This window comes from Sus scrofa, unplaced genomic scaffold (genome assembly GCF_000003025.6).
Source record: "Sus scrofa isolate TJ Tabasco breed Duroc unplaced genomic scaffold, Sscrofa11.1 Contig2392, whole genome shotgun sequence".
NCBI classification, from domain to species: Eukaryota; Metazoa; Chordata; class Mammalia; order Artiodactyla; family Suidae; genus Sus; species Sus scrofa.
The window spans coordinates 1-19555 of record NW_018085081.1 but is presented as its reverse complement, the minus strand read 5'-3'; the positions used below and the strand labels follow the sequence as shown (position 1 = coordinate 19555).

The 19555-nt window shown below is 37.7% G+C and overlaps 1 pseudogene; it reads left to right on the top strand.

Moving 5' to 3' along the window:
- Positions 1–10279: 10279 nt before the first annotated feature.
- LOC110258564 lies at positions 10280–11319 on the top strand (annotated as a pseudogene).
- Positions 11320–19555: the final 8236 nt, after the last annotated feature.

Sequence of the window (19555 nt, the reverse complement as noted above, 5' to 3'; positions counted from 1 at the left end):
TCTCGAGGTAGATGCACATTGTTTGTAAGCAAAAATATATATATTGTTTTTGTTTTTTGTTGGTTTTTTATTCTGGCATTATTGAGACATAATTGACATCATAACTTTCTACATAACTTTAATGTGTACACTATCATGTTTTGCGAAATGTTTACCAAAGTTAATTAGCACATCCTTTACCTCAGGATTAATTAACACCTCCTTTACCTCAGCTAATTACCATATTTTTTGTGTGTTTTTGTTAGGGTAAGAAAAATAACTACTCTCACAGCAGTTTCAAGTATGCAACACTGTAGTGTTAGCCATTGTCACCATGATGTACATTAAATCCCTGCAATTTCCTCATCTGTCACTCAAACCTCTATTCTCATTCTTACCACCTCTCAGCCCCAGGCAACCACCATTCTACTCTGTTTCTATGAGTTCAGTATTCTCAGAATCTGCATAAACCAGGTCCTACATTTGTTGTCTTTCTCTGTCTGACTTAATTTCACTTAACGTAATGTTCTCAATTTCATCCATATTCTACCAAGTGTCAGGAATTCCTTCTTTCCTATTGCTGTATAATATTCCATTTTGTGTACTACTAGTATGTCACATTTCTTTTTTCAAAAAATTTTATTTGAATATATAGTTGACTTACAAAGTTGCACTATTTTTTTAATTCTTGCATTGATTGCTTTTTATCTTACTGATTTTGCTCTTAATTTCTTTTTTTAATTTTTAAGTTGATCTTTAAAATTTTATTTTTATTAGAGTATAGTAGATTTACAGTGTTATGCTAATTTCTGCTATATTTTTTAATTTTAGGTATATCACATTTCTTTGTCTTTCATCATCATCATTCATCATCAATGGACACTAGGTTGTTTCCTTCTTCTTCTTTTTTCTTGGCTATTGTGAAAGTTGCTGTAATGAATATGCCAATTGAGCTATCTTTTTCTGATGGTTACGACATCTATCTCCTTTGGACAAATACCCAGAAGTGGAATTGCTGTGTCATGTGTCCTGAGGTGGGAGGAGGCACTCTCCTACTGTTTCAGAAAGCAGGGGTTTTTTTTAGGACTGGGTGAAAAGGAGCAATGGACTGGGGTCTTCATCAAATGGAGAGACTGTTCCACACATTTCTAGATTGTCACCAGGGAATTTTTATTGAGATCAGGGGTGCAATGAATTTGAGATTATGAATTGGCAAATGAACAGGCCCTGAGTCTCAAAGTGCTTGGAGTCAAAGTTCTGATAAATGATGATGCCTGTGTGAGTGACAGCATCTGAGATGCTCTCAATAATTCCAACTCCTGGTTTTCATGCTCTTGTGTATTCCCCTCTCACTGAGTGTGAGATGGACATAGCGACTTGTTTCCAACAATAAGAATGTGGAAGAAATATTGGGGTGTCATTTCTGGGAATTAGAATTGAGCAGACAATAAAGCTGGCTTTCTTCATCTTGCCTCTCTCTTGCTCTTGCGTTGCTTAGGTTGATAAAACCCAACTGCCATGTTGTGACCATCAAGAGGCCCATGTGTCAATGAACCATGGTAATTCTGGACAATAGCCTGTTTACATGTGAATCCTACCAAGAGTCATCTTGGACGTGGTCCTAATTGGAATTTTGATTCCTATAGCACTGGCTGCCACCTCAATTGCAACCTTCTGAGGTGTTCTCTGAAATATTTAGTGAAGTATCTGTTAGAAAGTTAATATGTAAAATTCAATAGTATTCTAGTGCACCACTATAATTCGTTTAGAGCAAAAACTTAGAGAAGTCTTTCAAATATGCAAACAAACAAACAAAAACCTTGAAAATATCCACCATATAAAAGGCCAACCTGAGCAAGGGCTAAGGAAATGAAAATAAGAAGTTATCCTTAGAGTCAAATGAGAAAATGGAAAGAGTATCATATCCTTCATATAGAAGACCTAAAGCTGTAAAGATTTCATGCTTAATACAATAGATTTATAGATATCAAACTCACAGCCTGAGTGCTTTGATTTTTTAAAGCATGGAGTTTTTTCAGTTTAATTTAATATCAATTTTACATTGGAGTATACTTGATTTACAATGTTGTGTTAATTTTAGGTGTACAGTAAAGTGAGTCGGTTATACACATCATAATTTTATATTAATATCCTGCAAATTGGAAGTAAGAACTAAGGAATACAGTGGAATTGCCTCCTGAAAAGAGGAAGAACAGAGACCCTTCCAAGGACCTTCACCTTTCTTATATTTTTCCACACCCATTAATATTAGCAAGTCTCCAGAGACTGGGACCACATGGGCTCATTGGCTAATTCTGTGTTTTGTGCACTAAGCCCTCAGGTCACACCACTGTGCATAATTGCTGCTGCCTGCCTATTAGTTTGCCAGTTCTAATAGTGTGGTTCTTTATCTGTGTCTCTTCCATGTGGGCACCTGCATTCAAAGTTCCCAGACTGAAACTGTCTTCCTGCAAATCCTGAGACTTCATCACACACCAGACAAACTCCTTGTTCATGGTCCAGCATAGAAGCAGTCCAGCCCAGTAAGTACTGAGTAAGCCCGTGATTGAAAGAGGGACTGTTAGGTGGCTGCCAAGGTCGGGGGGAGTGGAATGGACTGGGAGTTTGTGGCTAGTAGATGCACATTATTGCCTTTGGAATGGACAAGCAATGAGATCCTGGTGTATAGCACAGGGAACTATATCCAACAGCTTGTGATGGAACTTGATGGAGGATAATATGAGGAAAAGGCATGTATAAATATGTATAAATGGGTCACTTTGCTGTACAGCAGAATTGACAGAACATTGTAAATCAACTATAATAAGATTTTTAAAAAGAAAAGATAAATAAAAAAAGAAAGAAAAAAAGAGGGAGCGTTAGGATGATTACTCCCTCCTCAAGAGAATAAACATGATAATTTTGGCAGAAAGCCCAGAGGGTACCAATATTACAACATTTCATAATAAATTCCTATGAAATTTATGTTCTTCGTTCTGGTTGGGGTGTGAGAAATCTCATTCTGAGTTTGGCATGCACCCTCACTGGCTCTGCCTCTGGCTGGCATCTCCCACCAGAGCAGCCCCTGGGTCTTTCTAAAACTCCCCCTGAGAATGTCAAGTGATCATGAAGGAATGATGAAAATGGGGAAGATGGCATCAACTATAGCATCATATTCTGTTTCTGAGTGATTCCTAAATGTTATGCTCTAGAACATGTGTTTTATGTAACTTGTTTCATTTCATGTGTATAACCTCTCCCAAACTACAAGGGCACACATCATTGTTATTCTTTTTAATAAGAGGAAAGGAGCTCAGCATTTGATGTAACTTGTGCCAGGTCATGTGTTAGAAAAGGTTGAATCCATGTTTGAAGCCAGTCTTTCTGGGCAGACTAACTGCAGACACAGGGTATCTGGGCAGACTTCCCCCTGCCCACCCAGAGTCATGTCACCCCAGGTCAGTCCTGGAAGAGACTCATTGCTCAGGATGCCCTTCCCTTTGGAGTTTTCTGGAGCATATAGTGGAGGGCAATAGGGAACATTTTCCGCATCAGCTACAGGAAAGTTGCATGAGATACAGGCAAAGTCACAGAAAGAATTGGCACTGGAAATTTAAGGGTAGATCTCTCTGCTGATCTTGGTCCTGGATTTTACTTTGAGCATTCACTTCCTCGTCCATACTCATAATCAGCCCACTCAATCAAAAAGAAGACATAAGTCAGAGTCATTGTGTTCACTCCTGCTCAAGAAAATGAAAGCATTGAAAACAATATATCTCAAATGTATTTGTGATTAGCCCTCTGTACCTCTGCCTAAAACATTCGGAAAACCTGGAAATAGTGAAATTTAATGTGTGAGACTCAGAGATTGACAACTTCATTTTGAATCCTGTGTGCTTTCCTTATTCTTTGGGCAATTTCTTGGTCTCTCTGGGAGTTAGGATTGTCAACTGAGTTGATGCCTCATTGATAAAACTCCCCTTATTTAAGACTAAGCAAATAATGTTTGTCCTCTATGCAATAACTATGTGATGGATGCATAAAGTAAGTGCAAAATAAATTTCATATATTTTGTTGGTAACAATGACAAGGCTAATTCTTATATTATTAGATTTGAATGTCTGATGATCTGGTATTATGGCTTTCCTACATCCACGAGAGGACTTTTTTTTATTTGTTTACATAAGTACATCTTCATATTGAAGAGAAATGACCAAGGGTCACCTATTTCTTTCTCTTTTTTTATAAATTGAAAGTTTTAAAAGATTATTTTTTATTATTAATTTTTAAAAATTAGTCTAGTTGATTTACAATGTTCTTCCAATTTCTGCTGTACAGCAAAGTGACCCATGGTGTGTGTGTGTGTGTGTGTGTGTGTGTGTGTGTGTACATATATATACATATATATATATATATTTCTCACACCCCAATCAGAACCAAGAATATAAATTTCATAGGGATTTATTATGAAATGTTGTATATTGGTACCCTCTGGACTTTCTGCCACAATTATGTTTATTCTCTTGAGGAGGGAGTAATCGTCCTAACACTCCCTCTTTCTTTCTTTCTTTTTATTTTTTATATGAATACATTAATATATAAATATGTAAATTATAATATATAATTTTTCTCATATTATCTTCCAAACTCAGGGCTCACCTATTTCTGATTCCCCAGAGCTTACACCTTGTTGGCAGAGAGGAAGCACCAAGAATTTTAAAAACCTAGTTATAGTGTTGAATAGACCCTTCCATTTTCATAGAAACAAAGTGTGGGCAATAGGGCTTCCTTCCATCCACTGGATCATGCATGTCAGTGTTTTCATCCTTTTCAGGAACGTCCCATAGGACCAGGGACAAGATAAAATAGTGCTTATTTGTAACTACAGCATGGACTTTCTATGGTACCTATTATTTTCCATGTAATAGAATCTGCAGCATTAAGTGATTGAGAAACCTCTCAAGAGATTATCATAAAATGGGGGGAAAGAGTCAGAAAAGAAGGGACCATACCTCTTGCTGCACGGGCTGAGACACATTTTAGTGTTTCATGTCAGTCCATGCTCCAGTGCTCCAAGACAGGAAAGTCTTCCACATTTCCACCTTTTTTTTGGATTGGGTTTTATTGATAAACACACAGGCCCAATAATTACTGAAATTATTTACTCAAAATGACCAAATATGGATTAATTCCAAACTTCCCTTAGGGATCACACATGGTCTAGCTTTGGATATAGACTTTCCATTTCCAAGAAGCTCAGAGAGGAGGAGACATTTACACACACTCCACATATAGGGGGTGAAAGACCCAGGACTCTAAAGTTGAAGTGCTTTTTCCTGTACAGTTCTCTGTCACTTCCACTGCAGCTAAAATGCATTTCACTTTCTTTTTCTTTTTCCTCCTTCCTTCCCTTTCTTTCTTCTTCCTTTCTTCCTTGCTTTCTTTCTTTTGGTTGCACCTGCAGCGTGCAGAAATTCCTGGGCTAGGGATTGAACCTGGGCCCCAGCAGTGACCTGAGCTGCTTCAGTAACAACACCTTAACCTGCTGTGCCACAAGGAAACTTCCAAAAGTGTTTCTTTTCAAACCAACTTTGGTCCCAGATGTGAAATAAAGGTAGAAGAGTTGATTCATCATCTTTTGGTTCAGTGAGGGCAACTGTGAATTCTAGGAATGCAGCAATATTTTACAGGGTCCATGATGGGACTACATTGTGGATTGGGGGTTTTCTACGAACACTCATGTTTTTCTGTCCAGCTTTGGAATCTGCAGTTGAAAAGAGTTCCTATACAAAATGAAATGTCATGTGCAACTATCATGAAAATATCACAAGACAGACTTCATGGATGTTTTCGAATGATACCTTAATAAAAGAGGATGCAGTTTCTATCAAGTGATTTTTGTATTGAAACAAATATAGGCAATTAATATAAGTAAAATTGAACATGCACCAATTGTTAGAAATTTTAATGAATAATCTCCACTCACATATTATATACAAATTCTCGTATGTATGGTATGGAGAGAGGTGAAAGAATTTTCATAGGAATGTTGTAAGAAGAAACTATTGTAAATAATACTATAACATATAAAATGTCATTTAAAATAAGTATTTACTTAAACATAAATAAAATACATTAAATTATATATTATTACATTTAGAACATACGTAAATATATATTTATATTTGTTAAATTTATATTAAAATATATAAATAGAAGGTTATATACTAATAAAATAATGACTTATTTATATAATAATGTGCATCAGCAACAAGATTTAGTAGTTTTCTGTACGTTACAAAAAGACTTCACCACCTGGTTGTGGTAACCGAACACATTTCTAGAGGCACCATGTATAGTATATTGTTAAGGTAAATTTTTTCTTTTTATGGCTGCACCTGTGGCATATTGAAGTTCCTGGACCAGGGGTCCAATCAGAACTGCAGGTGGGGTGTATCCTTAACCACTGAGCGAGGCCCAGGATGGAAACTGCATCCTCACAAAGATATCAGGTCCTTAAACCCTAAGAAAGCTATTTATGGATGCATAAATCATTATTGATATCATGGCATCATTGACAAGACAATACACCCATCCACATTATGACACTGGTTGCCTTTGGGGTACAGGTGTGCAGAGGAATGGGATGGAGCTGAGATACCAAAAAAAGTTGAATAGGTAGTGGGTACTGATGATAGTAATAATAAGTAATATTATTGGAACATTTTTCAAGTGTTAGTCAATATTCAAAGCAGCGTGTCTCAACCCCAGCTGCACATTAGGATGGCCAAGAATCTCAAATGTAGATTTCCTAAAATTGTTTCTAGGCTGAGGCTGGGGTAGCTGTGTACTTTAAAACAACCTCTCAAAATATATTGACCAACTGGAACTGAAAATCACTAGTCTGAGCAATAAAAATGATTTTTTTAAAACTTTCTACAATGGTTGTTCTAGGTAGTTCCGTTATTATCACAATCAAACAGATAATGGAACTGTCCAGGTGTGTTTACATTCCTCTACTTTGAAATTTTCCCAATTAAATCCTAGTGTGACATGCCAAAATAATGATCCAGAATTGCCTTCAGGTAGTAGAAGCAAAGGAATTGCCATCTCTATCAGGAAGGTTGGACATGAAAATCTGTTAGCTAGATACAAGTGGATGGGTCCTGACCTGGCTCTAGGACCATCCCTCATGCTGAGCTCCCCAACTGTAAATAAAGGGTTTATGACCATGAAAACAAGACCACCAGGTATATGAAACAGCACTCACCATCACTAATCTTAGGAAATGGAAGTCAAAACTCCAGTCAAATACCACCTCTCATCTGTTAGGATGGTTACTGTCAAGAAAACCAATGACAATACGTGTTCTGGAGGATGTGGAGGAAAGGAAACCCTTGCACTTGGTTGATGGGAACGATTATTGGCACATCCTTTACCAAAAACAGATGGAGTTTCCTAAAAAATTAGAAATGGCTACTAATTAAAATAGATCTCCTGTATCTTCAAACGACCCCACCTCAGATTGCATGTCCAGAGGGAAAAAAAAAAACAGTTCCTCAGACATCACTGCACTCCCATGTTCACTGCAATATTATTCATAATAGTGACAACATGAAATATCCCAAGTGTCTGGTGGCAGATGAGTGCATAAAAAAGATGTGCTGTGTGTGTGTGTGTGTGTGTGTACATAAAATATTCAATGTATTATTATTCAGTCATAAAAGAAAGAGATCCTTCCATTTGTGACAACATAGATGGAACTGGAGGATGTCATGCTTATTGAAATAGACCAGACATGGAAATAACATATGATCTCACTTATGCATGGAATCTAAGTAAATCGAAATCAGAGAATCACAGATTAAAACTGTAGTTATAAAGGGAAAGGGGTAGAGGTAGAGGGGAGTTGTTGTTGTTCAACGGATACAAACTTTCAGGTATAAGATGAATAAGTTATGATGATCTAATATTGCATAGTGGCAATAGTTAATGATTCTGTATTGTATTCTTGAAATCTGCTGAGAGAGATCTGGTTAAGAATTTCCTCCCAACATAGAAATACAAATAAAAACAATGTGATCTGATGGATATGTTAATTAACTTGATTATAATAACCTTTCACAATGTCTATGTGCATTAAATCATCATTTTGTACATCTTAAAAAATCTACATGGGAGTTCCCATCGTGGCACAGCGGAAAAGAATCCGGCTAGGAACCATGAGGTTTCAGGTTCGATCCCTGGCCTCACTCAGTGGATTAGAGATCTGGGGTTGCCATGAGCTGTGGTGTAGTTTGCAGACACGGCCTGCATCCTTCGTTGCTGTGGCTGTGGTGTAGGCTGGTGGCTATAGCTCTGATTGGATCCCTAGCCTGGGAGGCCCTATATGCTGCAGGTACGGCCCTCGAAAGACAAAAGACAAAAACAAAACAAAACAAAAAACCTACATGTTTTACAACACAAATATGTAATTTTCTCAATTATATTTCAATAAACTGGAATTTAACCCAAAAATAATGAAGAAGAATTACATCTAATGTGTGAGATCACTTCTTATTTTGCCACTACAGAATAGAGTCTAAAAAATGAGAAGTGGTCTCACACACTGGATGTTTTACTGAGATTTTACTTGGTTGAAAAAACTCATATAAAACAAAATGTTTCAAGGGTATTACTTAAAATTTATTATTGTTTAATTATTGACAGAAATTCTGTAGTTCCCATTGTAGCTCAACGGGTTAAGAACACAACTAGCAGCCATGAGGATGCAGGTTCGACCCCAGCCTCGCTCAGTGGGTTAAGGGTCCAGTGTTGCTGAAGGCTGAGGCATAGGTCACAGATGCAGCTTGGATCCAGTCCTGCTGTGGCAGCTGTGGCTCTGATTTGACCCCTAGCCTGGGAAATTCCATATTCTGCAGTTATGGCTCTAAAAAGAAAACAAAATTCTGTATATTAACACAATTTTGGTAGTCATCAATGCTTTATGATTAGGTGATTACTTATCAAAATTTGAAGTCCAGAAAAGCCAAAGATATGAAGTATATACCAAATGACTTTTAAAAGCCCTTTCAGTAGGTAGAGCCTCAGTCTCATAAAAGACACCCCTCATATTTGAGAAACTTATTTTTACGGAGGGAATAAAGAAAACTCAAGAATGATAAAACTCGTGAAGATAATTACCACATAAAATTTGTTTTCTAGAGTTCCCTGATGGCTCAGTGAATTAAGGATCTAGTGTTGTCACTGCGGTGGCACAGGTTCAGTCCCTGACCTGAGAATTTTCATGTGCTGTGGGCCTGGCCAAAAATATTTTCTGATTCTTAACATTCAACTTTAACTTAGATTACAGTTTACACAGTGTTGTGTTTTTTTTTTTTTTTAATTGGCTGCACCTGCAGTATGTGGAAACTCCTGGGTCAGGGACTGAACCCACATCACAAAAGCAACCCAAGCCGCAACAGTGACAAAGCCGGACCTTTAACCTGTTTGTGCCACAGGGAGCTCCACAGTATTGTGCTTTATAGAGTATTTATAAATATTCTAGCTAAAGGACATATATGGAATTGTATTAGAATAATATGAGGTTTATATATAACCATGTCCTAATATCATTAATTTTGAATTATATATTTTTATTAAAGAAGGAAGGGAATTTATCATTCTATATATTTTTTCTCTATTTTTGACTTCTTAGGGTCACACTAGTAGCATATGGAAGGCCCCAGGCTAGAGGTTTAATTGGAGCTGCAGCTGCCATACTAGACCACAGCCACAGCAACACAAGATCTGAGCTGTGTCTGTGACGTATACCACAGCTCACCACAATGCCAGATCCTTAACCCACTGACCTAGGCCAGGAATAGAGCCCATGTCCTCATGGGTACTAGTCAGATTTGTTACCACTGAGCCACAACGGGAACACCTCATTCTATATTTTTACTAAAGAGTAGGCTATATTTTACTGAGATCATGGCTCTATTCTCTCTCTCTCTCTCTCTCTCTAGCTGCACCCATGGCATGTGGAAGTTCCTGGGCCAGGGATTGAACCCACACCATAGCAGCAACCCAATCCACTACAGTAAAACCCTGGATCCCTAACATGCTGCACCATAGGAAAACTCTGATCATGACTCTGTTACCTCCAACAGTCTTGCTTCTCTTTACCCTTCATTCCAGTTTCTATAAGATAAGTGTATATAGAATGAGGTGACTAAACAGAAACCAAGGAGGGAACAGTTCAAGCAGATAGAATTTGTCACACTGAGAAAATATTATTGAAGGTACTAAAGTGTATTGTAAAGTGACAATACAAAAGAATTGCTTATATCCCCAAAACATACACAGTACTTGATGACATTTACTTATCTTATTTTTTCCAATCTTCTTTTCCCCAAAGCATCCAAGCCTCATGGAACAGCAAAATCTAACAAGTGTTTCAGAATTCTTCCTCCTGGGACTCTCAGATGATCCAGAACTGCAGCCCTTCTTCCTTGGGCTATTTCTGTCCATGTACCTGGTCACTATGTTGGGGAACCTGCTCATCATCCTGACTGTCGCTTCTGACTCCCACCTTCACACCCCCATGTACTTCTTCCTCTCCAGCCTGTCCTTGGCTGACATGGGTTTTGTCTCTGCCAACATCCCCAAGATGATTGGGAACATCCAAACTCACAGCAGAGTCATCTCTTTTGCTGGCTGCCTGACACAGATGTCTACTTTCGTCCTTTTTGGAAGCATGGATGATATGCTTCTGTCTCTGATGGCCTATGACAGGTTTGTGGCCATCTGTCATCCACTGCACTACCTGGTCATCATGCATCCACGCCTCTGCTGCTTCTTAGTTTTGATGTCTTTTTGGTCAGCCTTTTGGACTCCCAGGTGCACAATTGGATTGTGTTACGACTTACCTGCTTCAAGGATGTGAAAATTCCTAATTTCTTCTGTGACCCTTCTCAACTCCTCAACCTTGCCTGTTCTGATATCTTCACCAATAACATTACTGTGTATTTTGTTGGTGCCATTTTTGGTTTTCTCCCTATATCAGGAATCTTTTTCTCTTACTGTAAAATTCTTTCCTCCATTCTGAGAGTGCCTTCATTAGGTCAGAAGTGTAAGGCCTTCTCCACCTGTGGCTCTCACCTGGCAGTTGTTTGCTTATTTTGTGGAACAGGTTTTGGGGTGTATCTCAGCTCAACCATCTCACATTCTCTCAGGAAGGATGCAGTGGCCTCGGTGATGTACACTGTGGTCACCCCCATGCTGAACCCCTTTATCTACAGTCTGAAGAACAGAGACATCAAAAGGGCCATGAGGAGGTTGCTCAGCCAAGCAATCTAACCTCAGTACCTGTGCCACCCATTTGGAGTGTATGTTGGAAAATGCAGAAAAACTAAACATGTAGACCTGCAAACCTTTCCTCTTTTATCACATCCTCTTTGTAGCTCCTATGGCCTTCACACCTCTTCTTGCTTTGCACATGAGTATTGCTTCTTTTTGTACTTCTTAATGAAACTTGGGGAGAACTGGGATCATTTGTATATCTTCATTACTGTGTGACTTACTCCTACTTTATCTATGGTTATATTGTAGTTTATCATTGATGGGCAAAATATCCTGGAAAGAGGAACAACTCTCTTTTCATATACTTAAAATTGACATCTTTTTTTTTACAGATATTTTGTGTTTTTAGTTTTGTGGACAAGTTTAGTATTTTCTTTTAACTCTCACTCATTCTAATTCTTTATTTTTAATGATATAGGACCTAAACATTCTAGGAATAAACAGGTAATGTTTGTACTAATAAGAAAGCAGTAAATGTAGATATCCTTCTTTTCACTTACTCTGAGGTTGATATATTTCCAATAATTGAATTGAACATTAAGTGTGCTTCATCCTGGATGCCTGACATTACTTCTTTGTATCCTAGTATGTGATCTATTGTAGAGAATGTTCCATGTATGCTTCCAAAGAATGTTTATTCTGTTTTTCAAAATGTAATGTGTTGCAGATATCAATTAAATCCAACTGTTCTATTGTGTCATCTAAAATCTCTGCTGCCTTATCAATTTTCTTTCTGGATGACCTGTCCATTGATGTCATTGTGGTATTAAAGTCTTCTACTGTTATTGTAATCCTGTCAATTTCTCTCTTTATATTTTCTAGTATTTGTTTTATATATTTAGTTATTTCCTTTTTGTTTGCATACATATTAACAAGTGTAATATAGTCTTTTTGAACTGATTCCCTTATCGTTATATAAAGACTTTCTTTTTTTCTTTATACATGTTGTTTTCAAGTCTATTTTGTCTGATATGAGTATTGCTACCCATGCTTTCGTGTCTTTTCCATTGGCGTGAAATATATTTTTCCATCCCCTCATGTTCAAATCCATGTGTGTCTTTCACTCTAAAGTGAGTCTCTGAGGCAGCATATTGTAGGTTCTTTGTAGGTTTTTGGTTCTTTCTTTTTCTTTTTAATAGCTGCACCTGTGGTCTGTGGCATATGGAGTTTCCCAGGGTAGTGGTCAAATCAGAGCTGTAGCCACCTGCCTATACCACAGCCATAGCAACTTGGCATCTGAGCTGCCTCTGCACCCTACACTGCAGCTCACAGCAATGCCAGAATCTTAACCCTCTGAATAAGGCCTGAGATTGAACCTGTGTCCTCATGGATACAAGACAGATTCATTTCTGCTGAGCCGCAATGGGAACACCAAAGGTTCTTGTTCTTTAATCCAATCTTCCACTCTCTGTCTTTGGATATGAGCAATTTGTCTGTTGACATTTAAAGTAATCATTGATAAATAAGGGTTTATTACCATTCTAAACCTTGTTTTCAAGTTGATTTGGTAATTATTCTTTATTTCTTTCTTCTTTTTGTATTTCCTTTTGTGGTTTGATGATTTTCCCTTTCTTTTTGGCTTTTTGAGACTCTATTTTAGGTTTTTGATTTGAGGTTATCCTGATTTTCCAGTATGTTAACCCATGACTTTATGTAATTGCTTTAGACTGATAGTCATAGAAGTTTAAACATATTCTAAATGATCTACATTTTTATACCCCTCCCCAACATTTTGTGATTTTGATGTCTATTTTACATCTTCATGTTTATCTTTTTGCAGTTATAATCATGTTTACAAAAGTTTTTGATTGTTCTTAATCTATGTATTGACTTTTTAAAGTGATCCTCCATGTTTTTATATATTTGCCTTTCCTAATGTTTTTCCATTTTCTATAATTCTTGCTTCTTTTCTATTTAGAGAAGAATTTTCAATATTTCTCATAGGCGATGTCTAGTTTTGCTGTATTCTTTCAGTTTTCTCTTTCCTGAGAAATTCTTTCTTTCCTTATATTTGAATTGATAATCTTGTTAGGTAGAGTATCCTAGGTTTCAGGTAATTTCCTTTCAGGACTTTGAATACATCATTCCTCTCTGTTCTGGTCTGTGATGTTTCTGTAGAGAAATCAGCTGATAGCCTTATAGAAGTTCCCTTGTAACTTTGTTTTTCTCTTTCTGCCTTTAGATTCATCTTTTTACCTTTAAGGTTTGCCATTTTTATCATGATGTGTCTTACTGTGGGTGTCTTTAGGTTCATTTTGTTTAGGATGCTCTATGCTTCCTATACCTGGATATCTGTTTCTTTCTTTAGTTTTGGGAGTTTTCAGCTATAATTTCTTCAAATACATTAAGTATGTTTATTAAATTACTAAAGTATAATTATTAAAGTATTGAAGTATTAAATTATTAAAATATAATTATTAAAGTATAATTGATTTACAATGTGCCAATTTCTGTTGTACAGCAAAGTTACCAGTCATACCTATATATATACATTCTCCTTCTTATATTAACCTCCATCATGGGCTATCCCAAGTGACTGAATGTAGTTCTCTGTACTATACAGTAGGGCCTCATTTTATATTCTAAATATAATAGTTGGCATCTACTAACCCAAAACAGCCAGTGCATCCCACTCCACCCCACCTTAGCAACCACAAGTCTGTTCTCTATACCTGTGAGTCTCATTCTGTTTTGTAGATAGGTTCATTTGTGTCATATTCTAGAGTCCACATATAAGTAGTATCATGTTGTCTTTGTCTTTCTTTTCCAGACTTACATTACTGAGAATCTCTAGTTGCAAATATGTTGCTGCAAATGGCATTAATTTGTTTTTTATTTTATGGCTGAGTAGTATTCCCTTGTATATATATATATATATATATATATACCACATCTTTTTTTTTTTCTTCTTAAAGACTGCACCTGTGGCATATGGAGATTCCCAAGCTAGGGGTCCAATTTTAGCTGTAGCCGCCAACCTATGCCAGAGCCACAGCAATGCCATATCCGAATACATCTCCAACTTAGGTCAAGGAAATGTTGGATCCTTAACCCACTGAGCAAGGCTAGGGGTCGAAAATGCCACCTCATGGTTCCTAGTCAGATTTCTTTCCACTGAGCCACGATAGGAAGTCTGACAACTTCTTAATCTATTTGTCTGTCAGTGATGACATTTAGGTTGCTTCCATGTCTTGGCTATTATGAAAAATGATTCTATGAATATAGGGGTATGTATATCTTTTTGAGTTTTAGTTTTGTCTGGATATATGCCCAGGAGTTGGATTGTTGGATCATATGGTAGTTCTCTCTTTAGCTTCCTGAGGAACCTCTATACCTGTTTTCCATAGGGGTTGTACCAATTTACATGACCACCAAGTGTGTAGGAGTGTTCTTTTTCTCCGCATCCTCATCAGCACTTGTTATTTGTAGATTTGTCAAATGCATTTTTGAGCCTCTTTTCTCTCTGTTCCCTTTCTGGAACTCCTGTTATGCATAGGTTGGCATGCTTTATATTATCCCATAGATCTCTTATATTGCTTTCTTTCGTTTTTTTTTTTTTTTTAATTTATCTTTCTGCCTGCTATTCTGACTGGGTTATTTCCATTGTTATATCTTCTAGATAACTTATCCATTCTTCTGCATTATTTAATATGGTATTCATTGCTTTTAGCCTTGTTTTTATCACAGCCCTTGAACTGCCTAATTTTTATTGGTTCCTTTTTTGTTTCTAGTTCCTTGTTACAGTGACCTACATCTCTAGTGAGTCTTTCTTAATTACTTTAACATCTTTGTTACCTTCTCTCTTTTTTTGGCCTTTTAGGGCCACACCCATGGTTTATTGTAGATCCCAGCCTAAAGGTTAAATCAGAACTGTACCTGCTGGACTATGCCACAGCCACAGCAATGTGGGATCAGAGCTGATTGGCAACTGCCCTTTGGAACTCAAGGAAGATTATGGAGGCTGAAGATTATTCCCTAAAAAGAAGAAATGGAGGACACAGAAAGGCTTGTGTGCCCAGGACCCCCACAGGGCCCTGCTAGGGTACACAACCTGGCTAGGATTTTGGAGTGGGAACTGCTATAATATGGCAGCTGTCAATGTTTGTCTATCTCTGCCCTGATTGCTGGCAATCCAACACTCACACACTCCTGAAGAGCAGAGTCCAAGTCCTTCCTACTCTACTATCTGTCCTTGCAGATGGTCCCAGGCAGCAGAGGGGGTTCTTAGGGGTTTCTTAAGGTGAGGGAACATTTTCTTTTTCACAGCACCCTCCCAGGGATGCTGGTCCCATCCAGACACCTCTGTTTTCTTCCTCCGACCCAGTCATGTGGATCTTTTTGCAGCTCTGCTGGTTTAATAGATATACCAGTTTTCATTTGGGTTTCTGTTAGAACTGTTCCACATGGAGATATATTTTGGATGTGCTTGGTTGAGGGGAGTGGGGGAAGTGAGGTCTATATCCTTCTCTTTGCCATTTTGTGGAAGGTCCTGACACTACTCCTTTTTTTGTCTTTTTTTTTTTTTTTAGGACTACACCAACAGCATATAGAAATTCTCAGGCTAGGGGTCGATTCGGAGCTGCATCTGCCAGCTATGCCACAGCCATAGCAATGCCAGAACCAAGCCATCATCTGCTACCTACACTGCAACTCACCATAATGCTGGATCCTTAACCCAGTGAGCAAGGGCAAGGATCGAGCCTGCATCCTCATAGTTACTAGTTGGGTTCATTACCACAGAGCCACAATGTGAACTCTCCTGACTACGCTTTTTTTATGTTTATACAGTGTGACCTTGACCAGATTGTTGGCGAGGACTGAACGCAATTATCTGCAGAGTCAAATGTAACACAGTGAAGGCAGATATTAGGTGCATCTCTGCTTTTTAACATTAAATTATGTACCTAAGTATAATAAATAAGAAGTGTCTAAGAAATAAAAAGGGGTATTATTTTGTTCTTTTTTATGGCTGAGTAGTATTCTATTGTGTACATATACCACACCTTCCTAATCCCAGTCTTCTGTTGATGGACATTTGGGTTGTTTCCAGCTCTTGGCTATTGTGAATAGTGCTGCAATCAACATGCAGGTACATGTGTGCTTTTTAAGGAAACTTTTGTCCAGATATATACCAAGAGTGGGATTTCTCGGTCAATGGTAGTTCTATGTATAGATTTTCTTTTTTTTTTTTTTTTTTTTTTTTTTTTTGCCTTTTCTTGGCTGCTCCCGAGGCATATGGAGGTTCCAGGCTAGAGGTCCAATCAGAGCTCTAGTCGCTGGCCTATGCCAGAGCCACAGCAATGCCAGATCCAAGCCGCAGCTTCGACCTACACCACAGCTCACGGCAACACAGGATCATTAACCCACTGAGCAAGGGCAGGGATTGAACCTACAACCTCATGGCTCCTAGTCGGATTCATTAACCACTGCGCACAAAAGGGAACTCCCTATGTATAGATTTCTAAGGTACCTCCATACAGTTTCTCCATAGTAGCTGTACCAGCTTACATTCCCACCAAGAGTGCATGAGGGTTCCCTTTTCTCCACAGCCCCTCCAGCATTTGTTATTTGTGGACTTATTAATGATAGGCCATTCTGACTGGTGTGAGGTGGTATCTCACGGTAGTTTTGATTTGCATTTCTCTAATAATCAGGGATGTGGAGCATTTTTTCATGTGCTTGTTGGCCATCTGTACATCTTCCTTGGAGAAATGTCTGTTCGGGTCTTTTGCCCATTTTTCCATTGGGTTGTTGGCTTTTTTGCTCTTGAGTTGTATAACTTGTTCGTATTTTCTAGAGGTTAAGCCCTTGTCAGTTGCATCATTTGAAACTACTTTCTCACATTCTTTAAGTTGTCTTTTTGTTTTCTTTTGGTTTCCTTTGCCATGCAAAAGCTTTTCAGTTTGATGAGGTCATTGGTTTGTTTTTGCTTTTATTTTATTTTGCTTTGGGAGACTGACCTGAGAAAACATTCATGATGTTGATGTCAGAGAGTGTTTTGCCTATGTTTTCCTCCAGGAGTTTGATGGTGTCTTGTCTTATATTTAGGTCTTTCAGCCATTTTGAGTTTATTTTCGTGCATAGTGTGAGGGTGCATTCAAGTTTCATCGATTTGCATGCAGCTGTCCAGGTTTCCCAGCAATGCTTGCTGAATAGACAGTATTTTTCCCATTTTATGTTCTTGTCTCCTTTGTCAAAGATTGACCATTGTTGTCTGTGTTTATTTCTGGGTTCTCTGTTCTGTTCCATTGGTCTGTATATCTGTTTTGATACCAGTACCACACTGTCTTGATGACTGTGGCTTTGTAATGTTGCCTGAAGTCTGGGAGAGTTATATGTCCTGCTTTGTTTTGTTCCTCAGGATTGCTTTGGTGATTCTTTTTTTTTTTTTTTTTTTTTTTTTTTTTTTTTTTTTTTTTTTTTGTGGTTCCGTAAAAAGTTTTGGATTGTTTGTTCCAGTTCTGTGAAAAATGTCATGGGTCATTTGATAGGGATTGCATTGAATCTGTAGATTGCTTTGGGTAGTATGGCCATTTTTACAATATTAATTTTTCCAACCCAGGAGCATGGGATATCTGTCCATCTCTTTACATCTTCTTTAATTTCCTGGATTAATGTTTTCTATTTCTTGGCATATCATCTTTTACCTCCTTGGTCAGGTGTATCCCAGGTATTTATTTTTTGGGGTGCAATTTTAAAGGGTACTTTATTCTGTATTCCTTTTCTAATATTTCATTGTTAGTATACAGAAACATGACTGATTTCTGAAATTAATCTTGTATCCTGCTACTTGCTGAATTTGTTGATCAGTTCAAGTAGTTTTGGGTTGAGTCCTTATGGTTTTCTATGTAAAGTATCATGTCATCTGCATACAGTGACAGTTTTATCTCTTCTCCTCCTTTTGTATTCCCTTTATTTCTTTTGTTTGTGCAATTTCTGTGGCTAGGACTTCCAATACTATGTTGAATAACAGTGGTGAGAGTGGGCATCCCTGTCTTGCTCCAGATTTTAGTGAGAAGGCTTTCAGCTTTTCTCCACTGAGTATTACAGTTACTGTGCGTTTTCATAATGGCTTTGATTATGTTAAGGTTTGTTCCCTCTATACCCACTTTGGAGAGAGTTTTTATCACAAATGGATGTTGGACTTTGTCAAATGCTTTTTCTGCATCTATTGAAATGATCATATGGTTTTGACTTTTCTTTTGTTAATGTGGTGTATGGCATTTGATTGATTTGCATTTATTGAACCATCCTTGTGAATCTGGGATGTAGGATCTTTTTGATATGTTGTTGGATTTGGACGGCTAAAATTTTGCTGAGAATTTTTGCAACCATATTCATCAAGATATTGGCCAATAGTTTTCTTTTTGGTGGTATCTTTGTCTGGTTTTGCAATTTACATTTAACATTCAATGTTTTATTTTCCCAGGAACTCTTGCTTCTCTAGTCATCTCTATGAATTCCTAGAGAGAGAAAAAAGTGTATGTTCTTTTTGTTTATCCTCAGAACCCTATGGGATCTTTCCTACAGTCATGACAGGTTAAGACTCATATAATAAAATCTGAGTTTAAAATTTCTATAAATATAAAGGGATTAAAAAAATGAGGATAGAAATTTTCTCCAATTGGCACATCAAACCCTGAGCGTGAAAAGATTCCTAGTTCTTTCAAGAATACTCACATATGAGGAGAATGAGAAAAGCATAAGCAAATCACAAATTACTACATAACACAACATTAATTCAGAACTCCATGTCTCCTACACTATTTTTGTGGTGCCCTAATATCTGACCCCTCTATGCACTATGCTATGATAGGATAGAGAGGATTATTCATAATAGTTTAAAATTCCCCTAGGGCTTTAAACAGAAGGAATTTTTGGAGTTGGGAACTGCAATCAGTGGCCATCCAAGAAAAGAATCAATAACCAGCACAATCTACTCTAACTGATGGAATACCTGGTGTGTCTAAGCACCGGGCACGATGATTCAATGAAGCAGGTCTCACAATGACAGAGAGTCTAAGAGTAATATTTTTGCATGTAGCAAGACAGAAATATAGGTGAAGGGGAAAAGCTAGGGGAAAGGGGGGTGTTAGAATGAAACCTGAGATGAATTACCATATTTTAGTAAAAAATATAACACCACCGATGCTGGTTTGATTTCTGGCCCTGCTCAGTGGTTAGGGATCTGGGTTTGCTGCAAGCTGCAGTTAGGTCACAGATGCAGCTTGGA